The sequence below is a fragment of the Terrapene carolina genome, unplaced genomic scaffold (assembly GCF_002925995.2).
Source record: "Terrapene carolina triunguis isolate 2854851 unplaced genomic scaffold, T_m_triunguis-2.0 Scaffold111, whole genome shotgun sequence".
NCBI lineage: Eukaryota > Metazoa > Chordata > Testudines > Emydidae > Terrapene > Terrapene triunguis.
In genome coordinates this window covers 18,182,089-18,205,805 of record NW_020664462.1, presented here as the reverse complement: position 1 = coordinate 18,205,805, position 23,717 = coordinate 18,182,089, and positions in this window count along the sequence as shown.

Below are 23,717 nucleotides of genomic sequence, written 5' to 3'. Positions count from 1 at the left end.
GGGCCAGGCGGCGATCCACATGGCTCCTGCAGCGCATGGAAGCGGGTTAACAACTGCTTCCAAAACTGCTTCAAAATGTAACAACCGGTTCATGTGAACCGGTGCCAACCGGTTCCATCTCACCACTGCCTAAGCATATGATACCAGGCTCCTTATATGTACAAGTAGCACTACTCTTTCATCATTCTAACATGCCAACAATGGGCCAGGTACTTTACAACATATGAAAAAAGACAGTCCCTGCCCCAAGGAGCTTACAGTGTAGCTAGCAACTATAATAAATGCATTGGCTTAGAAATAGAATGAACAAGTAAAACGTACAACATGGCAACATTGGTTACACAATTTGTTTTCAAGAAGCGGTTAGCAGTATGCCCTTGTGCTGAGAATGGGGAGAGCATTTGTGGGAGCCAGATTATGAGGGGCTTTGAAGGTCGAGTGGTCACATCATAGGATCTGGGTCCTTTTCCCTGTTCTGAAACAGATGATGACTTTTGGGTAAATCACTAAACATCTGTATATCTTTTTCTCAATCTGTAAAATGGGGATAATATTTGCCTACCAGATAGGGATGTTATGAGGACTACCTAAATCTTGGCAAAGTGCTTTGAAAAGGTAAAGTGCTGTGTTAGTGCTCTAAATATTTATAGTAATTTCACAGTCTCTGGGTGGAAGGTGGTGTAGAAGTACAAAGCATTTTTATCATTACCCTTAGGAGTATAACACACATTTAAGTAGTAATTAATATATTTTATGTAACCAAAATTTATATAAGCTATTAAAGTTTCTGCAAGATGTTTTTTTCTAGCTAGTAACTGTATAGAAAAGATGACTAGAAAAAGATGCTACTCTTGTGAACATTGCAGCGTTAATCAAAAAAAGCTCTTTCAGAGCTATGCCCAGGTGGTTTTGATATATGTGCAGTTTAATTTTGCACTTTAGAAAAAAGGTGCTAAATTCACATGTTGGTACCTTAATATATAGCCAGAGGTCTGAAAAGAAATCATATGGTCTGTTGACAAAAGTAAACCTTACAGCACTTTCATGATCTGTTGATTTAATTTTCTGATTAGAAGGAAACCTCAGTATCTTGGCACAATAGAAAGGGGTTGCAGTGATTCATTTCATGAAAGCAAACTACAATGCAACAGTATTTTTCTGCATGGAATACTCAGTCTGACACAGAATGTTTTTATGACAAATGAGGAAGTGGTATTGATTCAGATTTCCCAAAGGCAGGAGAAAGCTGTCTACCTTTCTAATAAATTGGTTAAAGCAGTAATTTATTTATGGTCACCAAATTCCAGAACGTGGGTTACACTAAAAATGGAGGTTCAGGAACATCTGGAGCATGAGGTTGCATCCCTGACCATCTTGGCTAATAGATGGTTCAATAATCAATAAGACCTACTCTCCATGAATTTATCTAATTCTTTTTGATCCTAGTTATACTTTTGGCCTTCATAGCATTCCCTGGCAATGATTTCCTCAAGTTGACTGTGCGGCGTGTGAAGAAATACTTCCTTTTGTTTGTTTTAAACCTGCTGCTTATTAATTTCATTGAGTGATTCCTGTTCTTGTGTTATTCACTTTCTCCACACCATTCATGATTTTATAGATCTCTATTGTATTCCCACCTTAGTTGTCTCTTTTCAAAGCTGAGCAGTCCTAGCCTTTTAATCTCTCCTCATCTGGAAGCTATTCCTTACCCCTAATCATTTTTGTTACCCTTCTTTCTACCCTTTCCAGTTCTAACATATCTTTGAGATGGGGAAACCAGAACTTCATGCAGTATTCAAGGTGTGCGTGTACCATGGATTTATATAGTGGCATTATGCTCTTTTCTGTCTTATTATCTATCCCTTTCTTAACGGTTCCAAACATTCTTTTTTTTTGACTGCCACTGCGCATTGAGCAGATGTTTTCACTATCCACAATAACTCCAAGATCTCTTTCTTGAATATAACCCATAGATCCCATTGTGACGGGTTCGGTCACAGAGACCCCCTTGGGATTGTCACCTGATGTGCTGAAACTACCTCTGAACCCATTTTTCCTGTCAGCTTGGGACTCCAGAACCCTGTCTTGTTGAGCCAGACACGCAAGCCTGCTGCAACACAGACCCAGGGTCTGAACCATGTCCCCAAAGCTGCAGGCTTTAACTGAAAACCACTCAGCGGGTACTCCTGTCTCCAGCATGCAGACACCCAGCTCCCAATGGGATCCAATCCCAAATACATCTGTTTTGCTCTGTATAAAGCATATACAGGGTAAACTCGTGAATTGTTCGCCCTCTATAACAACACTGATAGAGAGATATACACAGCTATTTGCTCCCCCAGGTATTACTCACTCTGGGTTTAATAATAAACAAAAGTGATTTTATGAAGTATAAAAAGTAGGATTTAAGTGGTTTCAAGTAATAACAGACAGAACAAAGTAAGTTACCAAGCAAAATAAAACAAAATACGCAAGTCTAAGCCTAATACATTAAGAAACTGAATACAGGTAAATTTCACCCTCAGAGATGTTCCAGTAAGCTTCTTTCACAGACTAGACTCCTTCTTAGTCTGGGCCCAATCCTTTCCCCTGGTACAGTCCTTGTTCCAGCTCAGGTGGTAACTAGGGGATTTCTCATGATTGGCCACACCCCTTGTTCTGCTCCACCCCCTTATATAGCTTTGGTCCAAGGCAGGAATCCTTTGTCTCTCTGGGTTCCAACCCCTCTTTTTAAATGGAAAAGCACCAGATTTAAGATGGATTCCAGTATCAGGTGACATAGTCACATGTCACTGTAAGACCTCATTTTTCATTACCCACAGGCTTGCCCCCATGTCCACAAGAAGGCTTGCAGGTAAATAAACCGTCTACAACCAATTGTTCTAGTTAATGGGAGCCATCAAGATTCCAAGCCATCATTAATGGCCCACACTTTGCATAATTACAGTAGGACCTCAGAGTAATACTTCATATTTTAGTTTTAGATACAAGAATGATACATTCATACAAATAGGATGAACACACTCAGTAGATTATAAGCTTTGTAATGATATCTTACAAGAGACCTTTTGCATAAAGCATATTCCAGTTACATCATATTCACACTTATAAACATATTTCCATAAAACATATGGAGAGCAACGTCACACCCATCATTTTGTATGTATAGTTGGGATTATTTTCCAATGTGTGTTACTTTGTACTTATCAGCATTGAATTGCATCAGCCATTTTGTTGCCTGATCACTTAGTTTTGTGATATCCCTTTGTAACTCTTCATAATCTACTTTGGACTTAACTATCTGGAAATTTTGCCGCCTCACTGTTCACTTCTTTTCCTAGCAGGGTGACTTGGTCAATCTTAGTCGATGGCCCCCACCTGACTCTAGTGTTTGCCTCTCTTGGTTCTAATCTCTGTCCCTGTGATTAGGCCTCTCTCCTCTACTGGAGTAACATCCTTCTCTGGATCCAGGGGTCTGGGAGGTCTGTCCACTGCAACTATTCTCCAGAGACAGCAGTTGAGCCTTTTCAGGCTGGGTTTCTGGCCAATGTCTGGGAGATACCTGGCCTGTTGTCTAGGAGGCTTCCCTCTCCAGGAGTATCTCTTACAGAATCTCCATCCTGGTGGGTTTCCCAGAGAGCTCACCTTCTAGGCTCCCTGCTCAGCTCAGGCTTGTCCTAAAAGCCTCCTGTCTCCCTTTGGAGTTCCCAACTGACTGAGCTTGGGTAACCGTTATTAGTTCCAGGTGCTCGTTTACTAATCATCTACCCAAGACAGTTAATTACCCCCAGGTGGGACCTTCATGAGGCAGTCACGGGCAGACTGGACCTAACTCCCCCTAGAGAGTAGCTGCCGTGTGACAGAGGGTAATTAATAATTGGAACAACTTATATAGGGGTTTAGTGGACTCTGCATCACTTGAAGTCTTTCAATCAAAATTGGCTGTCTTTCTAAAAGATATGTTCTAGCTCAATCAGAAGTTATGCATTTGATGGAGGAGCCACTTGGTGAAATTGTATGGCTTTTGTTATTCAAGAAGTCAGAGCCCATGATCATAGTGGTCTCTTCTGGCCTTAAAATCTGTAATGGATAATATTAATAGATTTAGAGTTCCTTACATGAACATAAGAATGGCCATAAAGGGTCAGACCAGTGGTTCATCTAGCTCAGTATCCTGTCTTCTGATTGTGGCCATGCTAGATGCTTCAGAGGGAATGAACAGAACAGGGCAAAATGTCCACATGCTACTCTGGTAAGATACGCTGTTCTGTATAAATTTTTTCCGTATTTGTCGTATTTGCAAACAGTTCATATTTATCCTGCATAATGGTGTCTGAGAAGTCTGACCAATTCTATTGTAAAAGATGGAAATGCTTCATTGCTTCTGTTAAAATTAATTTTATTGCAAAATGCTGTTTCTTTTAATGTATTTTTGTAATGGCATTAGTAGTAGGAGGTTCTTGCAAAGTGCTGTTTGTATTCTGCATTCATAATTTATTGCATAAGTGCTTATTTTCCTATACATAAGTATATGTCAACGTTACTTAATACTGCTGTATAATAAATTATAGTGGGGGATTCGGAGGTTCTCACAGTGGCTAAGAATGACAGTTAACAAAAATTATCTTAGCTAGTTAATGAAAGAGAGAAAAATCAGTGCTTGGGATAAACTATTACAAACATATAGAGCAGGGGTTCTCAAAATTCACTGCACCGCGACTCCCTTCTGACAACAAAAATTACTACATGACCCCAGGAGGGGAGACCGAAGCCTGAGCCTGCCCATGCCCTGCCGCCCCAGGTGAGGGCAGGGGGAGCAAAGCCCAAGCCCCACTGCTCTGGGCAGGGGGGAGGGCCAAAGTCGAAGCCCAAGGGCTTCAGCCCCGAGTGGGGGGCCTGTAACCTGGGCCCTGCCATCCAGGGCTGAAGCCCTTGGGCTTTGGCCCCGGGCAGTGGGGTTCGGGCTTAGACTTCGGCCCCGCAAGTCTAACGCCAGCCCTGGTGACCCCATTAAAATGAGGTCATGACCCACTTTGGGGTCCTGACCCACAGTTTGAGAACCATTGATATAGAGCAATTTTCCTTTTAGCAGTTGCTTTCAACTGGGGCCAGTATTAGAGCTCTGTTTTGCTTCTTCTGCACATGTCTGTTTTGTTCCTTTTGCAGTATTCACTGTTCAGGGGAGTCAAGCTGTGGATGTTTCTAAGATAACTGCAAACAATTATATACAGAAAGGTCTGACTTGTTGGAAAATTAGAAAAACAAACTAACCAAACAAAGCCCCTTGTGTTCTCAATCCATTGAATGGATATTACTTCTTAAAAGAAACTGTGTGAAACTCTTCCTGTTGGTAGGGTTGCCAACTTTCTAATTCCAGAAAACCGAACACCCTTGCCCTGCCCTGCCTGAGGCTCCGCCCCTGCCCGAGGCCCCACCCTCGCTCACTCCATCCCCCCTCCCACTGTTGCTTGTTACCCCCACTCTCTCTCACCTGCTCATTTTCACTGCAAGGCCCAAACAGTCATATTTATTGTTTTGACAGATATATTATGCTAAGTTCAGGTTTTATTTGTTACAGGATGCTAGAGCTGGCAACAAAAGAGTCAAAAAGAATAATTTAAAAAAAATGAAATTTCACAAAGGTTTTCATGATTCTTTCCCTCCCGTCTTCCATTTTTTTGTAACCAGCTCCATGTTTTTTGTTCACTAAAGTTATTGTAATTTTATGGGTGGAATTAGGACCAGGCATTATCACAGCTGTAGTGGGTCCATTAAAGGCCCACTCCTGAAGCCAAAATACTAATCCATAGAGCACAACCACAGAAATGCACACCTGTCCAGATACCTATATAAAGAAATCTGTAAAAACGGACTCCCACACCTATATGCAGATACACACGTGTATTCATGTGTACACATCTAGCATGCACTAACACATATACTTCCACATTATTTATTATTACAATTGTTGTTTAGTGCCTAGAGACCCCAACGAAGGGTATGTCTACACTATGAAATTAGGTTGATTTTTATAGACGTCGATTTTTAGAAATCGATTTTATACAGTCAATTGTGCATGTCCCCACTAAGCACGTTAAGTCGGCGGAGTGCGTCCTCACTACTGTGGCTAACATCGACTCACAGAGCAGTGCACTATGGGAAGCTATCCCACAGTTCCCGCAGTCTCCGCTGCCCATTGGAATTCTGGGTTATGCTCCCAATGCCTGATGGGGCAAAAACATTGTCGTGGGTGGTTTTGGGTACATGTCGTCAGTCTCCCCTTCCTCCCTCCCTCTGTGAAAGCAACTGCAGACAATTATTTCTTGCCTTTTTTCCTGGGTTACCCATGCAGATGCCATAGCAAGGCAAGCATGGAGCCCACTCAGCTCACCGCTGCTGTTGCGAGCATTGTAAACACCTGGCGCATTATACTGCAGTATGTCCAGAACCTGGCTAAGAGACAGCAGCACGAGGATGATTGTGAGGAGGACATGGACACAGACGTTCCTGAAAGCACGGGATGTGGCAATTGGGACATCATGGTGGCAGTGGGGCTGGTTGATACAGTGGAACACCGATTCTGTGCCTGGCAAACAAGCACAGACTGATGGGACCACATAGTGTTGCAGGTATGGGATGATTCCCAGTGGCTGCGAAACTTTCACATGCATATGACCACTTTCCTGGAACTCTGTGAGTTGCTTTCCCCTGCCCTGAAGCGCAGGAATACAAAGATGAGAGCTGCCCTGACAGTTGAGAAGCGAGTGGCGATAGCCCTGTGGAAGTTTGCAACGCCTGACTGCTACCGGTCAGTCGGGAATCAGTTTGGAGTGGGCAAATCTACTGTGGGGACTGCTGTGATTCAAGTAGCCAATGCAATCACTAACGTTCTGCTATCAAGAGTAGTGACTCTGGGAAATGTGCAGGTCATAGTCGATGGCTTTGCTGCAGTGGGTTTCCCTAACTGTGGTGGGGCGATAGATAGAATGCATATCCCTATCTTGGCACCGGACCACCTTGCCAACCAATACATAAACCTCAAGGGGTACTTCTCAATGGTGCTGCAAGCACTGGTGGATCACAAGGGACATTTCACCAACATCAACGTGGGATGGCCAGGAAAGGTGCATAATGCTCGCATCTTTAGGAACTCCGGGCTGTTCGAGCAGCTGCAAGAAGGGACTTACTTCCCAGACCAGAAAATTACTGTTGAGGATGTTGAAATGCCAGTAGTAATCCTTGGAGACCCAGCCTATCCCTTGCTCCCATGGCTCATGAAACCATACACAGGCAGCCTGGACAGTAGTAAGGAGCAGTTCAACTATAGGCTGAGTAAGTGCAGAATGGTGGTAGAATGTGCCTTTGGACATTTAAAAGCTCGCTGGCGCTGTTTGCTGACTAGGTTAGACCTCAGTGCAACCAATATTCCCATTGTTATTACTGCTTGCTGTGTGCTCCATAATATCTGTGAGAGTAAGGGGGAGACATTTATGGCGGGGTGGGAGGTTGAGGCAAGTCACCTGGCTGCCAATTTTGAACAGCCAGACACCAGGGCGATTAGAAGAGCACAGGTAGGTGCGCTGCACATCAGAGAGGCTTTGAAAACCAGTTTCATGACTGGCCAGGCTACTGTGTGACAGTTGTGCGTGTTTCTCCTTGATGCAAACCCGCCCCCTTTGTTGATTTTAATTCCCTGCAAGCCAACCACCCTCCCACCTTCGATCACAGCTGGCAAAGGAAATATAGTCACTATTGTTTTGAAACCATGCATTCTTTCTTTATTAATTATAAAAAAGGGAGATAACTAATAAGGTAGCCCGGTTGGGGGAGGAGGAAAGGACAAAGCCACATTGCTTATTGTAGCCACCCTACAGATCAAAACTGTTTGAATGACATCCTGTTGTTGCTTGGGCCATCCTCTGGAGTGGAGTGGCTGGGTGCCCGGAGCCTCCCTTCCCCTCCCCCCCCCGCGTTCTTGGGCATCTGGGTGAGGAGGATATGGAATTTGGGGAGGAGGGCAGGCAGTTGTACAGTGTATGCAGCAGCAGTCTGTGCTCTTGTTGGCTTTCCTGCAGCTCCACCAGATGCCTGAGCATGTCCGTTTGCTCCTCCATTAGCCTCAGCATTGCATCCTGCCTCTTCTCATCGCGCTCACTTAATGCTTTCCTGGACTCTGCAACTGAATGCTTCCATGCATTCAGCTGTGCCCTATCAGTGCGGGAGGACTGCATGAGCTTGGAAAACATGTAATCGTGAGTGGGTTTTTTTCGCCTTCTAATCTGCGATAACCTCAGGGACGGAGATGATAGGGGGAGCATAGAAACATTTGCACCTGCGGGGGCGGGGGGATAAAAAGGGAGAGTAAAATTTAAGATGATACATTTCTGAGAACAAAAGGGAGACTTTTTCACAGTGAATCAAGCAATTCACAGCAGACAGCACATGTGCTTTAGGTACAAAGTCACATTTTGCCTTTTATATTGAGCGCCTGCCAGTATGGTGACACATCACACACAACTTGGCAACAGAATTCGGTTTCCAGGCAGCCATGGTAAGCCAAAGGGGGTTTGGCTTCTAACGTCCTCCTAAAGCACGTGGGAATGTTTTCAAACTGGAACGCCCTCTTTCCCATAGCAAGCAATGCCGGTTGGGTTTCACATTTAAAAGGAGGGGCTGCGGTTTTCGGGTGGATGTGCAGCACACACCTCCCCCCCACCGCGTGGTTATTTGGGATGATCCCTTCACCCCTCCACCTGCCGCGTGGCTATTCTCAGGGATGATCCCTTTTAGCTAAGCACAAACAGCCCAGCATGAACAGGGTCCTTTTACTGTTCCCTTACAAAAATTCCCCTATTTCAACCAGGTGACCATGAATGATATCACTCTCCTGAGGCTAACACAGAAAGATATAGACCGAATGTTGCTTGAATGCGACCAAAACTCAGGACCATTCGCTGCCATGCTTTGTGCTACAGTGATTCCAGACTACTTGCTACTGGCTCGGCGTGGTAAAGTGTCCTACCGGGGAGGACGAAATAAGGCAGCCCTCCCCAGAAACCTTCTGCAAAGGCTTTCAGAGTACCTCCAGGAGAGCTTCATGGAGATGTCCCTGGAGGATTCCCGCTCCATCCCCAGACACGTTAACAGACTTTTCCAGTAGCTGTACTGGCCGCGAATACATCCCGAGTCTTCAGGGCAAATCAAACATTAAACACTATTGCTTTTAAACCTTGTACTGTAGTTACAAATGTGCACTCACCAGAGGTGCCGTCTCTGCCTTCAGGGTCGGGGATCCCACCTTGGGAATGTATTGGCTCCAGGGTGATGAAAAGGTCCTGGCTGCTGGGGAGAACAGATTCACCACTTGCCTGCTGTGCATTCTCCTCCTCTTCTTCATCCACAAAATCCTCCTCTGTGTTGTGTGTGACTCCCCCGCCCCCTTGCAGCTGTCCACAGACAGTGGTGGGGTAGTGGTAGGGTCCCCCCCTAGAATGCCATGCAGCTGATCATAGAAATGGCATGTATGGGGCTCTGACGCAGAGCAACCGTTTGCCTCCTTTGTCTTTTGGTAGGCTTGCCTGAGCTCCTTGACTTTCACGCGACACTGCTGTGTGTCCCTGTTGTAGCCTCTGTCCATCATGCCCTGTGTGAATTTGGCATATATATTAGCATTTTTTCTTTTGGATCAGAGTTCTGCCTGAACAGATTCTTTTCCCCAAACATCAATCAGATCCAGTGTCTCCCGTTCGCTCCATGCTGGAGCTCGTTTGTGATTCTGAGGGGACTGCATGGTCACCTGTGCTGCTGAGCTCGCCACGCTGACCAAACAGGAAATGAAATTCAAAAGTTCCCGGGGCTTTTTCTGTGTACCTGGCTAGTGCATCGGAGTTGAAAGTGCTGTCCAGAGCGGTCACATTGGAGCACTCTGGGATAGCTCCCGGAGGCCAATACCATTGATTTGCGTCCGCACTACCCCAAATTCGACCCAACAAGGTCGATTTTAGCGCTACTCCCCTCACTGGGGAGGAGTACAGAAGTCGATTTTAAGAGCCCTTTAGGTCGACCGAATGGGGTTGCTTGTGTAGACACATTCATTATAAAATCGACCTAACGCAGCTAAATTCGACCTAACCCTGTAGTGTAGACCAGGGCTAAGATCAGGACTCCAGGGCAGTAGGTGCTGGATATACACACAAAAAAAGAGAGTTTATATTGTGGAGGAGAGAGGATGGGGAGGGAAAGAGGCCAAGGACGAGAGCAGGGTGGGGGTGAGAGGGGGCAGTGAAGGAGAGAGGAGGGGGTGTGGGGTGGATGGGGATGCAGGGGTAGGCAGAAGGCTACAGGTGCATGAGGATGCAGGGGGCACAGGGGTGTATAGGGACATAATGGGAGTACAGTAGTGTATGGAGGTGAATGGGCTGCAAGGGTGTGGGGGGTGAGGGACATGGGGGTGGCAGCTCTGGGAGGTCAAGAGGATGGTGGGAGAACACTGTAAGGGGTACAGGGCTGAGATGGGTAGGTGTGGGGTGCAAGATGGGATGGGACGGGGGAGGGATGCAATGATGAGGGGCAGGGGGTGGGAAGGGGAGGGATGCAGTGAGGGCAATGGGGGTGCAGGAGGGTTGGGACGGGGGATGAGGGTGCGGGGTGGGATGGGGAGAAATGCAGTGAGGGGTGTGGGGGAGTTGGGAAGGGGAAGGATGCAATGACGGGGGATGGGGGTACAGGGGGGTGGGAAGGGGAGGGATGTAATGATGGGGGATGGCGGTGCAGGGAGTGGGTTGAGGAGGGATGCAGTGAGTGGGATGGCGGTGCAGAAGGGTTGGGATGGGGGGATGGGGTGCGGGGAGGGGGGCGGGGAGGGAGGGGGAGGGGGGGCAGGGGAGTGGGATGGGGAGGGATGCAGTGAGGGGGATGGGGAAGCAGCCCCATTCCCAGCACTTGGAGATGGGGATACACATACCTCGAACTCTTGGGTGCCGGTGATGGGGTGACAGACAGACCGTGGTTCGCTGCAGGACATGCACCGCAGCTCGAGCCAGCCACATGAGGAGTGCAAGGAGAAGAGGGCCGGGCAGCAGTGGGAGGAGCGGGTGCCATACGTCCCCTCAACAGCTGCCTGCTGAGCACTCGCGAGTGGCGCTAGTTCCTCCCCTCCTATGATCCAGCCAATGGGAGCTGCGCTGGGGGGCGGGGCAGCATGTGGACCCCCCCCCGGCAGCCCCTATGGCTAGAAGCCGGACATCCTGGCTGCTTCCGCTGCGCCGCCGGGAACCGGACGTTCAGTGGTGCTGACCGGAGCCCGTCAGGATTCCTTTTCGACTGGGTCCAGTCCAAAACGGGACACCTGGTCACCCTACCTGTTGCAGCTTTCTGTGGGCCTGATTAATTACACATTGAAGACAAAAAAGATTCCCCATTGACTTCAGTGGGTACTGGATGAGCCCCCCATGTTAGTAAATTGCCTTATAGAGACTCTGTTATTCTGGTATTTTCTCAGTTGAAATCACTGCTAAATCCTGTATTGCACATTGAGGCAAAGGAAATAAGGAGATGTTCCCTGTATAGTTTGCAGATAAGGGTATTTATGTTCCTGTCATTTGTATTTAGTATTTCACAACTGCTTCAGAGCACCTTGCTGAGGTCTTAATGGGACATTATAAATCAAATCAACTTCCGAAGATGAGTGAAAAGTAATTTCAGCTGGTGCCCTTGCCCCTGAGCCCATCTGCCAACTTTTGTGTTTAAACAATTGCATTTTCTATTTTTAAAGAATGGTTCTTCTTTCCTCTCTTGCTGTGTGCAAGATCCACACAAATAACAGGGAAAATCACAGGCTAATTAACAATACAGCAATAACAGTACAACAATGGCTATATACAAAGTGAAAAGAAAATTATTTTTCTCCCGTAATTTGTTTATGATCATAGATGGTGAAACTATATGTTTAAAAAATAAAATACATTTTTTTAGTTGATATTGTCCCTTTCCATGTGTGTGCTACTAAGAAAAATTGAAGACTAGTTTTTAGAAGGTGTGGTTTAATCTGTATGCAGCTCAGGCTGTGTTCTGCAAGAAAAGATTAAATCCTTTGCGATAGCAGTAAATTTTACTTGCTGACATTAGGAGTAGTGGCTGTGTGCATAATAAAATTGCTTATATAAAGTAGTTTAACTTTATTTTGGTTTTGTAACTGTAGTGCCCTCCTGGCCAAGATGGAGTTCGCTCTGTGGGAGGGAGCTCTAGCCAAGGAAAGTCATGCTCAGGAACGCAATAGGGGAAACTCCCTTCTATCCTAGGGTCACCTGTTCTGAACCACCCAAAGTAAACACACGCCCACCAGATTAGTACAACAAGTATAGGAAGGGGAAATATTTATTTACAGAGGGATGAATGGAGAAAAACAACAGAAGGAAATAGTTAGGGGGAGCAGTAAAACAGAGTTACACACCACATGAGGACCTGTGGGACAGTGGTACCACAGTATAAAAGGATAGATGCGGAGCACTGTGTCTAGACTCAGAATTCAGGAATCCTAGGCAGAGTTCCAGTCTGGCAGTGGGTCTAGGGTGCTCCTGGTCATCTTCAGCACCAGTAAACTTTTCCCAACAAACCCCTTGCGTGCCCTCTTTAGCCACAAATCCACCCAGCGTGACAAACTTCCCACTTAACTAGTTACAACCTCCTTTCTTGTTCCCAGTACAAAGTCACCAGCCCTTGTGCTCACAGCCACATACACTTCTGGATGACAGCGATACTGTGTCCAGCTCTGGTTTGTCCTTCTCAGATGATGCCTTCTAGCTTGGTGTTCCTCTTTGCTCCCATCCTGGGATATCCCCGGTCGTCAGCTTTGTCTAGGGTGACCAGATGTCCCAATTTTATAGGGACAGTCCTGATATTTGGGGCTTTTTCTTATATAGTCGCCAATTATCCCTGTGCCGATTTTTCACACTTGCTCTCTGGTCACCCTAGCTTTGTCCCTGCCAGGCTTTGGGCTGGTTCTCTGTTGCTATGCTACATGCTTGCTGTAGGCCCTCTTGTCTGGAGTTACAGACACCCACACACCCCTGTCAAGCTCTCTCTCTCTCTCTCACCACTCCCATTCCCCTGGAACAACCAGCACTACCTCTGTCTCAGGACGAGGTCTTAAAGAGTCCATGCTCTTTAAACCCCAAGAGGGTTACACTTTATTTTTGCACTGTGCAGATTTGTAGAGATTGAAGTATTGATGTACAGAAAACCATCAGCCTTCACAATGCAAAAATAATTGTGTATTTTTATGATGCCTAAACATACAAAAGCCTTCTGTGAAAAAGCAAAAAGCAAGACTATTTCTGAAACAACAAAGGTTTCTTTTATTCCCTATTCTTTCACAGTGATTTCTAACTATTACTTGGAAATGTTTCTGTCATTTTCAAATGTATTAAAACAGGGTTGTGGGGTATTTCAGAATATTGTCGCGTTCTAGCACTTGCAGTTTAAATGAGATGTGCCTTTATAGAAGAAAAGTATTAATGCACGGCCATCTTCAGCATCCATCGTAGGCAAGTGGTTGTTCGAAATGATGGCACATCAGGGCCACAGCTGTTTCTGTGAGGGACAAGAAAAGTTGAAAGAGAACCAGAAATCTGCAGTGAACAAAGAAGTGAAGAATGGAAAAAAATATATTAGGTGCTTGAAAAATCAAGCCCATTGATATCACAAAGAAGTACAAGATCTGTCATCTGAGAGATCATAGCTCAGCAGGAAAGGTTTTCATTTTCAAACTCAGGTTCCAGTTTTTTAGTTTTTATCTCCAGCTTCTGAAGTCAGTGTGTCAGAGATGGAGCACATATATTTTGAATGCCTTGTAACAATGCATCACAGTACCCCTGAGGGCAAGGGGATCTTGTCCCTTTATTCTAATTGGCACCCCCAACCTGCTAATCTGATGCTTTAGGGCAGGAATCAGTGCCCCTCTCATGCCCTTTTTGTGACTGTAGCACTGGGTTGCTGGACTCCTGTTTGCTCTCTTCTCTTCTCCCAGAATGTACAGTCAGCATTTATTCTTTCAGTATTAACAGTCAAATGTAAATTGTTTTGGGGGTTACACAATGCTCTGTATATTTGAGATGGGGAGAAGAACAGCAAAACTTTTATTAATTTGTTTATTTCTATGTAGATGCAGTTATGAGGGGCTGATGTAGTCTAGTGAATTGGGCATGGTACTAGGAGTTGACATCTGGGTGCTGTTCCTTTTTATGCCACTGACTTGTTTGATAACCTTGGGCAAATCACTTCACCTCTCTGTGCCTGTTTCCCCTCCTACCCGTATTTTATCTTGTCTATTTAGCCTGTTAGATTATTTGGACAGGAACAGTTGGGACAGGGACAGTTTCTTACTCTGTATCTGTACAGTGCCTAGCATTGTGAGTCCTTGATCTTGGTTGGAACCTCTAGGAACTACTGTAATACAAATAAGAATCTGGGATAGGAAAAAGAGAGTTAGAGAGGTTAAAAGTTGATATCTCTATTAGTACATCTTTTGGCAGTGACCCAGTTCATATGTGTCTCCTGATACTGACAGACTCCGATGCTCTTAACCATGAAGTCTGCTTCCCTGTCTTTCAGAAAGGGCTATTTTAGCTAGTAAATGTCCCTCTTTTTCATTACTGTTTTTTCCCAAAGGCCCCCTCCTGAGCAGCCATCTTCAGCCAATACTCCAGCATGCATCCCTTTCAGGAGTCTTAAGGCTTGTCTCAGACGGCTATTTTTTTGAAAGCTGATGGGACCAGAGCATTATAGATTATTTGCTTTGACTCCCTCAGTTCTCAGATCTATCTTTCCAAAATGCAGCACCAAACTATAAATCTGGCTCCATAGGAAGCCACATGTTACAGCTTGGTTTTAGGAATTACTGAAACAGGGACTGGTGACTGTTTCTTGTTCAGAACAGGGGGACATGGTAGGTAGTGAATGTCACGCAGTCTGGAGTGTCTCACAACCATGAGTGCCTACCTCAAGGCAGACGGTCAGAAACAGGGCAGACACCCCAAATTGGTGGTCTGTTCTATAATTAGCTTTCACCAACCCAGTAACAAATGTGAACTCCCGGATCAGTACAACAGTCTTACTATGGAGTCACAGGGTTCAGAGTCGCAGCCGTGTTAGTCTGTATCCGCAAAAAGAACAGGAGCACTTGTGGCACCTTAGAGACTAACACATTTATTTGAGCACAAGCTTTCGTGGGCTACAGCCCACTTCTTCGGATGCATCCCACGAAAGCTTATGCTCTAATAAATTTGTTAGTCTCTAAGGTGCCACAAGTACTCCTGTTCTTTTTATGGAGTCACAGACATTCCCCTAAGGCTATCCAGTCTATCTTGCCACCCAGGAAAGTTGGACTTAGTGATAAACGGTCACTTACAGGGTCAGCCCTAGACCAAATGGCACCCCAGGTGAGGAGCGTCTTCGGTGCCCCCACCCCCCCATTTGTTAACCCTTTGAATACTTTATATTTTATTGCATTTGTAGTCCATTTCATGACTTTGGTGCACGATTTGCAAGCATGATTTATTCCTGTCATATAAGACAATAAATTTGCATGCTATGGTCTGTAAATCTGTATTGATTCATGCCATATATAAGCAAATAAAAATGGTTTCCTCTAAGTTTATAGAAACTTTTTAATTTTAAGAATAACTGAAATGTACTAACATCAAGAAATTGAGCTATGCACCAGCATTGAGTGGGCCAGTATTAAATAGTGTTACAGTAGGTGACTGCTTTAGAATGTTAACCCTAGTCCTTTAGTTCAAAAGGTCACTTTTCTCACCTTTGCCCTCATGAACCGAAGCATAGTGTCAGAGAGATCCAAAGACTGGCCAATGGCATTTTCAAGCTATAAAATAGCCAGCAATGTCATTCTCTCATTGGCCATCATCAACTCAAGATATGTTTTAATGAGCCTGACCTGCAAAAGACACCAAAGACAACACCTGTAGCCAACCCTGTAATAAACTATCCAGAAGTTTATTAACTAGGAAAATGGAATGAGAGTTATTTACAGGTTAAAGCAAGCACTCACGTACACACAAATAAGTTACCATTTAGGATTCCTAAAGGTGACAGAAATGTCTCTCTGTCAATTCAAAATGTCTTTCAGAGTGGACCCAGAGGTTACCTCTGGGGATTTCTGCGTTAGTTTAGTGTCTCTGTCCCTGTGACAGTTCATACAGTAAAGAGAGAAAACATTTTTCTTGTGATCCTATATGCATCCGACGAAGTGGGTTTTAGCCCACGAAAGCTTATGCTCTAATAAATTTGTTAGTCTCTAAGGTGCCACAAGTACTCCTGTTCTTTTTGTTTCTTCTTTTACATTTGGCCTTCCAGTCCATGAGACAAGCTCCCTGGCATGTAGCATTTCAATGGTGTGACAGGGCGATTCATCAATCCTTTGTATCTTGATGTTCCTTAATGGCCCGTTTAATCTTGATAGGCCTCCTTAACAGGTGGGGGGAGGATTCCCCTGCCTGGGTTCACAGGTTCAAAGCAAACATTTTCAAAGTTATAAAGCAAAACTAACATTTCTTTATAGCCTGGAATAGAGATATTAAAAATGAATAAGGCCCTACCAAATTCATGGTCAATTTCACAATCATAGGATTTTAAAAATCATATATTTTAAATTTCACAGTGTAACCATGGGAGCCCCAACCCAAAATGGGGTCATGGGAGGGGGGTGTCGCAAGGCTATTGTAGGGAGGGTTGCAGTGTTGCCACCCTTACTTCTGCACTGTTGCTGGCAGCAGCACGGCCTTCAGAGCTGTCATGGTTGGGGGGCAGTTCTGTGGTCAGACCCTGCCCCCCAGCCAACCCAAGGCCCCTCTAACTTCCAAGCGCTGGTGTGCTGGGCCCGGAGCTGGGTAGGGGCACGGCTGGGGGTGCCATGGCTCCATGGGTGGGGGCTCCTACCGTATGCTGGGCTCCAGCTGCTGGTCTTGGCCGGACTGGTGAGGGACTGGACTTCCTCTTCCGCTGCAGGGGCGCTCCTGGGGCAGACTCACCTTCAGGATCCTCCCCCGGCTGCAGGAAGCTCTGCAGCTGCTGGCTGGGAGCCCAGCTCTGGAGGCAGCACCACTGCCAGCAGCAGTGCAGAAATAAGGGTGTCATGATATGGCATTGTCACCTTTACCTCTGTGCTGCTGCTGGCTATGGCGCTGCCTTCAGAACTGGGGGGCCAGCCAGCCTCCACCGCTCTCCTGCGCTGCCTTCTGAGCTGGGCGGCTGAAGTAAAGGTGGCAATACCGTGACTCCCCTACAATACTCTTGTGACCCCCCCACAACCCTCTTTTGTGTTGAGACCCCCAGTTTGAGAAACATTGGTCTTCCCCATGAAATCTGTATAGTATAGGATAAAAACAGAAAACACCAGATTTCACGGGGGGTTAGAGGGGACGGACCAGATTTCACAGTCTGTAACATGTTTTTCATGACCATGAATTTGATAGGGCCCTACAAATGAGATTAATGCATGCAGCATCTTACACGCATTCCATAGAGTCTAAACACTACATGCATTCTTATAAGACTAATACCTATTTTGAACAAAACCAACATACAGGTGAGCTGCTTTGGTTTCCAGCTATGAGTTTGTCAATTCTTAGCTAACGCTTACAACCTTGGCCAGAGCTGGCATTTGGTTTACTAGCATCATAGTGAATTCCCCTTCAGGGCCTGGCTAAAAAGTTAAAAACAGCCGGGGCAGAGTGTTGAAATTTTACCTGACAGCTCAACAGAGGAAGTCAGGAGACTGGGAATCTTCGTATAGGAGAAAAAGAGAAACAAGTATTTTCTGTAAATATGATTAAAGCTGCTTTCTGGAGAATCAGAATCATGGGATATATGTGCATGTCTATGGATCTCTCTAACTCTCTGTACTTAGTGCTTCTAGTCCTGGCTAATGAAAAACTCTAACTTGTACCACATTCAGCTTGATTCTTGAGTAAGACTAGCTGCTGAGAGCACATCACACCTGTGCTGTGTATCTTCAGCTTGTTCCCCATTCATATCCAGGTCCAATTCAAGATCCTGGTTCTTATATTCAAAGCCCTGAGTGACTGGGTATCCTCGGAGACTGGATCACCATATATAGCACACCAAGAAAGCCGCACTCATTTGGAGAGACAGAAACTAGAAGTGTCCAGATTGTAAATTGGAAGAGCTAGAGATAGGGAATTATTGAATTCAAGTGTGAGCATGAGTTTAAATTAAGGTGTGACTTTAAACTGATTTAGTTAAACCAGTGCAAAAGGCATGGTAGACACTCTTATTTCTTTTAAACCTGGCTTATTTCAGTTTAGCGTAAACTACAACTAGGAATTAGAAAGTCGACAACTTGCATGCAGACAAGGCCCTGTAGAGAACCCTACTGGCATTGATCAGAATCATCTGCAGACCATGAAGGTATGTCTACACTGCAGCTGGGAATGAGCCTTCCAGCCTGGGTGGACACACGTGTGCTAATGGGGCTTGATCTAGCATGCCAAAAATAGCAGTGTGGACGTTGCAGCTTGGGGGGCAGCTCAGCATCCGACCCTCTGTGTCTGAGCTCAGGTGGCTAGTCTGAGTCTCCACTGGTGCTGCAACTTCTACACTGCTATTTTTAGTGTGCTATCTCGAGTCCCACTAGTGCAAGTCTGTCTACCTGGGCTGGGAGATGCACTCCCAGCTGTGGCGTAGAGACACCCTCAGTTTTTACAACTAACAGGCCGGTTTTGCAATGAGAAAAAATGTACCTACAAAAACAGAGCAAAGAGAGAGCGAGAGAGAGGACCAAAGAAGAAATTGAGCCCAACTAGCCAAACCCTTGGATGGCAAAAATAGTGTAGAATAGGATGTTTATACGCTTCTCTGAAAACTGTATTTTGTACCTAGATATTACATTGGGTGGAACATCTTAAGTGCCCGAAAGTGGTGGTGTTGGGATTGTTTTTCAAAGCTATGTGTAGGAAATGATCACAGACAGAAGATAATGATGTTGAAATAAATTATCTGAGATAGGGACCTGTATAAAGAGTGATGGCCACTGCAGATACACGCAGCTTACTAATGGGTTAATAGCTCAAACGTACTAAAGTGAGCACCTCAGTCAAACCTGGCATTTAAGTGGGTTTGTTTTCTGTTACAGAACAGTTAGACAACCACCTTGGTGCTCACCAACGGTGCAGCTACAGTAGGACTAGTAGTACATGTCGTTCAGTGTGGCTTTTTAAAGCTCAGAGCAAATTTTCATTACTCTTTGCTAAAAACTCCTGTGTCATGTTTACACTAGCACTTACATTGTTGGTTGCAATGGTGGAGCTGCACCATTGCTGGAAAAGAGATACTAATTTTCCTAGTTAAGGCCCAGCAGACACACCCTTTCCAAGCTGAGAGAGTGATATATGCTGCCTGTGTGGGAATTAAATATTAGATTGACTGTTCAGGCACCTAGTCTGAAAAATACTCTTTAATGTGCTTGGGGAAGTGTTAGACACTGCTTCAGATTGCTAGCAGCAGTAGACTCAGAGAAACTGCTGGCTAGATGAAAGCTTAAACAGAGATGTTTTGCTGGTGTTGTGAATGTGTTGTTACATTTGTGAATGACAGACTGTGCTTTCTTTCTGTTGCTTTCTCCCTGTTCAGATTACATGTACTTGTCAATAAATTAGATTGGAATAGTTTCCTGTATCTATGTCCACTCTTTTTTTATTTCTCTCCCTGCAGGAAAGAAAATTCTCATTTAGACCAAATCTTTCCTGTTCAATTGGAATCAGGGACAATAATAAGTTGCACCAAAACAGAACTGTTAGTTCCGGCTAGCAGTTAACCTGTTTTAATCAAAGGAGGCTTTTATCAGATAGCTCTTAATGGCTTTACGTTCATTTATTTGTTTGAAGAAATGTAGAAAAAGAGGAATGCAAAATATTGTCTGCTTAGGTGTGAGGCCTGAAACAAAAGGAATGCTAGACTGGCAGTTTTGCATATATTTTTGATTCTCACTTGACTGGCAAACATCCCCCCAAAAGTCTCATGTGATATTTTTAAATAGTTGGCAGATGTTGAATGATCTCAGCAATTGTCTTTGTTTCTGTTCCACAGTAAATATGTGATTGTCTGTTCATGATCTCTATAATAAAGGAAATTGGCCGTTTTTTTCTGTTATGCCAAAAATGCATTAAGAGAGTATTAAGGTTGCACATTTAGGCTGAGATTGTCACAGGGACCTATGGGAGTTGAGCTGAGTGCTTAACTCCCGTAAATCCCTTTGAAAATCCCCACCGTAAGTTCTCAAAAGTGAGGAAATTACATAAAATTGCACAGATAACCTTAATTAACTCTAGTGTAGGGATGCCAGCCTTCCCCTAACTCTCACCACTGCAAATAGACTGCCGGACTCCTCTGCCCTCTAGCCTTCCTACACAGTTCTGGGAAACCTCATTCAAGTTGGGGAAAGGAATACTGGAAGACTGGGAAGAGCTAAGGTGGTAATATGTTTTTTGTGATGTATGGTTATATTAGTGGCAGAGGTGTTTGTCTGGGTGGAGGAACAGAGGCCATATATTGTTTGTTGTCATACCTTTTCATGTCCTTGCATCTGAGGACTTGTTAGGTTTGGTATAGGATAACTAACATTAATTGGCACCCAGTGAAGCATATATGTGCTGAGCAATTGAACGCAGTTTTAATTTTTATTGCTGAGGGCAGCACATTATAGATCAGAAGGGAAATAAAACTAGGGAAATTCACTGCAGCAGCATGAGAAAATATGAATTCTAATGAACTGATTAAAATACAGTATATAATAAACAGGAAAAACAGTTTTAAATGAAAAGAAATCACAAAACAAAAAGGATATAAAGCATATCAAATTACATAAAGTGTGTGGCATGTTAGATTCTGCTTAAATCAAATAAATGCACAGTAAGAGTTTTTTTAAAATCCCTAATAAACAACTGGACTGGACAAATCACACATGGAACTGTGAAAGGGACCATGAGAACTCAGTTTTGTTTCAACAATATGAATGTGTCACAACAATGAATCCAAAAGCTAGTGTGTCTTTCCTACCCATTTATGCTAATTATCATCCCCCAGGAGTGTTACAGATATTTTCAGTTGGGTGGAAATACACTCTGCAGATAATACATGGTAGGGTTGTGTGGCAAAAAGATTTTATTGTAATGAGTTTGGGATAGCCTCATTGTTCACGGATGAGTTAGGCAGTTCTCCCTAAATAAGTGCTAATGCAGTCCTTATTTAACAATCCCAAGAAGGATTATTAAAGCCTTGGTGATACCCAGTGTTGAAGAGACTAGAAATAATCCAGTGAATAAAAATAAAATACTCACCCCCTGTATTGGGCTACAAAAGAAAGACCTGGAACTGCATTAGTTAGAACTGTAGGGCAGGTCCTCCAGGGAGCTTCTTTTCTGACCCTGGTTGGAAAGGGACTGAGGGCAGAAATGGACCTATGCCTTTGTTGTATTCATCTTTAATAAAAATTTGGAACTTTCAAAAAAGTTAGAATATTTATATTAATACAGGGCCATAAATATGCTTTAAAGACACAGACCCTACCCTCATGTCTTAGCTTAAAATTTAAGTTAAAACTTAAGATAACAAGGCCTGGCAACAAATACTAGAGTTGCGGGGAAAGGCAGGGTCAAGGTTACGGCAATAAAGAATGTGTCGTTGCTTTGGTGGCTAATGCCATGTCTTGCGGCTTTCATCATTATTTTTTAAAAGATTCTGTCTGGGATTTTTCAAAGGAGTATAATGGAGTTAGGCATCCAAATCCCACTGAAAGTCAGTGAGACTTGGGAGCCTAATTTCCTTGGCCTCCTTTCAAAATCCCACACCTCTGATGCTATGATGGAAGAGTAGGATTTGTAGCTTTTACCTCCCCTCAAGTTATACAATCCAATGAACACCTTCAAAACATCCTATATATAGAAGCATTGTAGGTTCTGTAATCTGTTTATAAGAAAGTAGAGTGCACATGCACACCTTCAGTAAGCTAGCTGGTGCATGGCTTTGGGTTTCATTCTGCTCAACCTAGTTTCCACAGCACTATCTGAATGGTATTTTGATATTGTTCTGTTCTGATTTTTTTTGCTATATACTAGGGCTGTTGATTAATCGCTGTTAACTCACACAGTTAACTCAAAAAAATTAACTGCGATTAAAAAAAATCAATCGTGATAAATCCCACTGTTAAACAATAGAATACCAATTGAAATTTATTACATATTTTTGAATATATTTTCTACATTTTCAATATATTGATTTCTATTACAACACAGAATACAAAGCGTACAGTACTCACTTTATATTATTTTTATTGCAAATATTTTCACTGTAAAAATGATAAACAAAAGAAACAGTATTTTTCAATTCACCTTATACAAGTACTGTAATGCAATCTCTATTGTGAAAATGTAACTTACAAATGCAGATTTTTTTTATTACATAACTGCACTCAAAAACAAAACCATGTAAAACTTTAGAGTTTCTTGTATAAACAAGAAGCTGGCAGCATCATCTGCAAATGTACCCAAACTTTTTTGTCTGAGCGATTGGCTGAGGTAGGACTGAGTGGACTTGTAGGCTCTAAAGTTTTACATTGTTTTATTTTTGAATGCTGTTATTTTTTTGTACATAATTTGACATTTGTAAGTTCAACTTTCATGATAAAGAGATTGCACTACAGTACTTGTATTAGGTGAATTGAAAATATTATTTCTTTTGTTTTTTACAGTGCAAATATTTGTAATAAAAATAAATATAAAGTGAGCACTATGTACTCTGTATTCTGTGTTGTAATTGAAATCAATATATTTGAAAATGTAGAAAACATCCAAAAATATTTAAATAAATGGTATTCTATTATTGTTTAACAGTGCGATTAATAGCGATTAATTTTTTTAATCGCTTGGCAGCCCTACTATATACTACAGTGAACTACTGCAAAACTCCCCACTTTAAATAGATTCAAAGGCTATTAGCTGTGTTAAGAGATTTGGGTGTTTTTGGAATGGGAGTGCTGAGTATACTAGTAATTACAACATAGATAAAAATTACACATTGGTGCCTGGACTACATATTGTGCATGGAACTCTCCATACTCACAACATTTTTTCAAGTAATTTGTCATTCCTTGTATTGTTTCTAGCACATTTCTATTTACTCTTCTAAAATTTGATGGTTTTGTTATTCTTATGTTGTGTTATATCTATTTCACTGCTTTTTTATTTAGAATATTTATAATGTAGCTTACTATAGGAAGAATATGTCAGATATGTTTTGATATGTTACAGTGGTTTCCTTTTAAAAGTCAACATCTATCTACAAAGAGGATTCTAAGGTACTGCAGTTTTACCTATGCTTAGTGAAGGACATAACTATGGACAGTATTGGGGATGTGATGTATGTCAAGGCTGTATCCCCACTTTGAACTTTAGGGTACAAATGTAGGGGCCTGCATGAAAACTTCTAAGCTTAACTACCAGCTTAGCTCTGGTCCCGCTGCCACCATTCTCACTGGATTTCCTCCCTGGGAAGCCTTGAGAAACCTCTCACCAATTCCCTGGTGAATACAGATCCAAACTCCTTGGATCTTAAACAAGGAGAAATTGACCCTTCCCCCCTCCTTCCTTTCACCAACTCCTGGTGAATACAGATCCAAACCCCCTTGG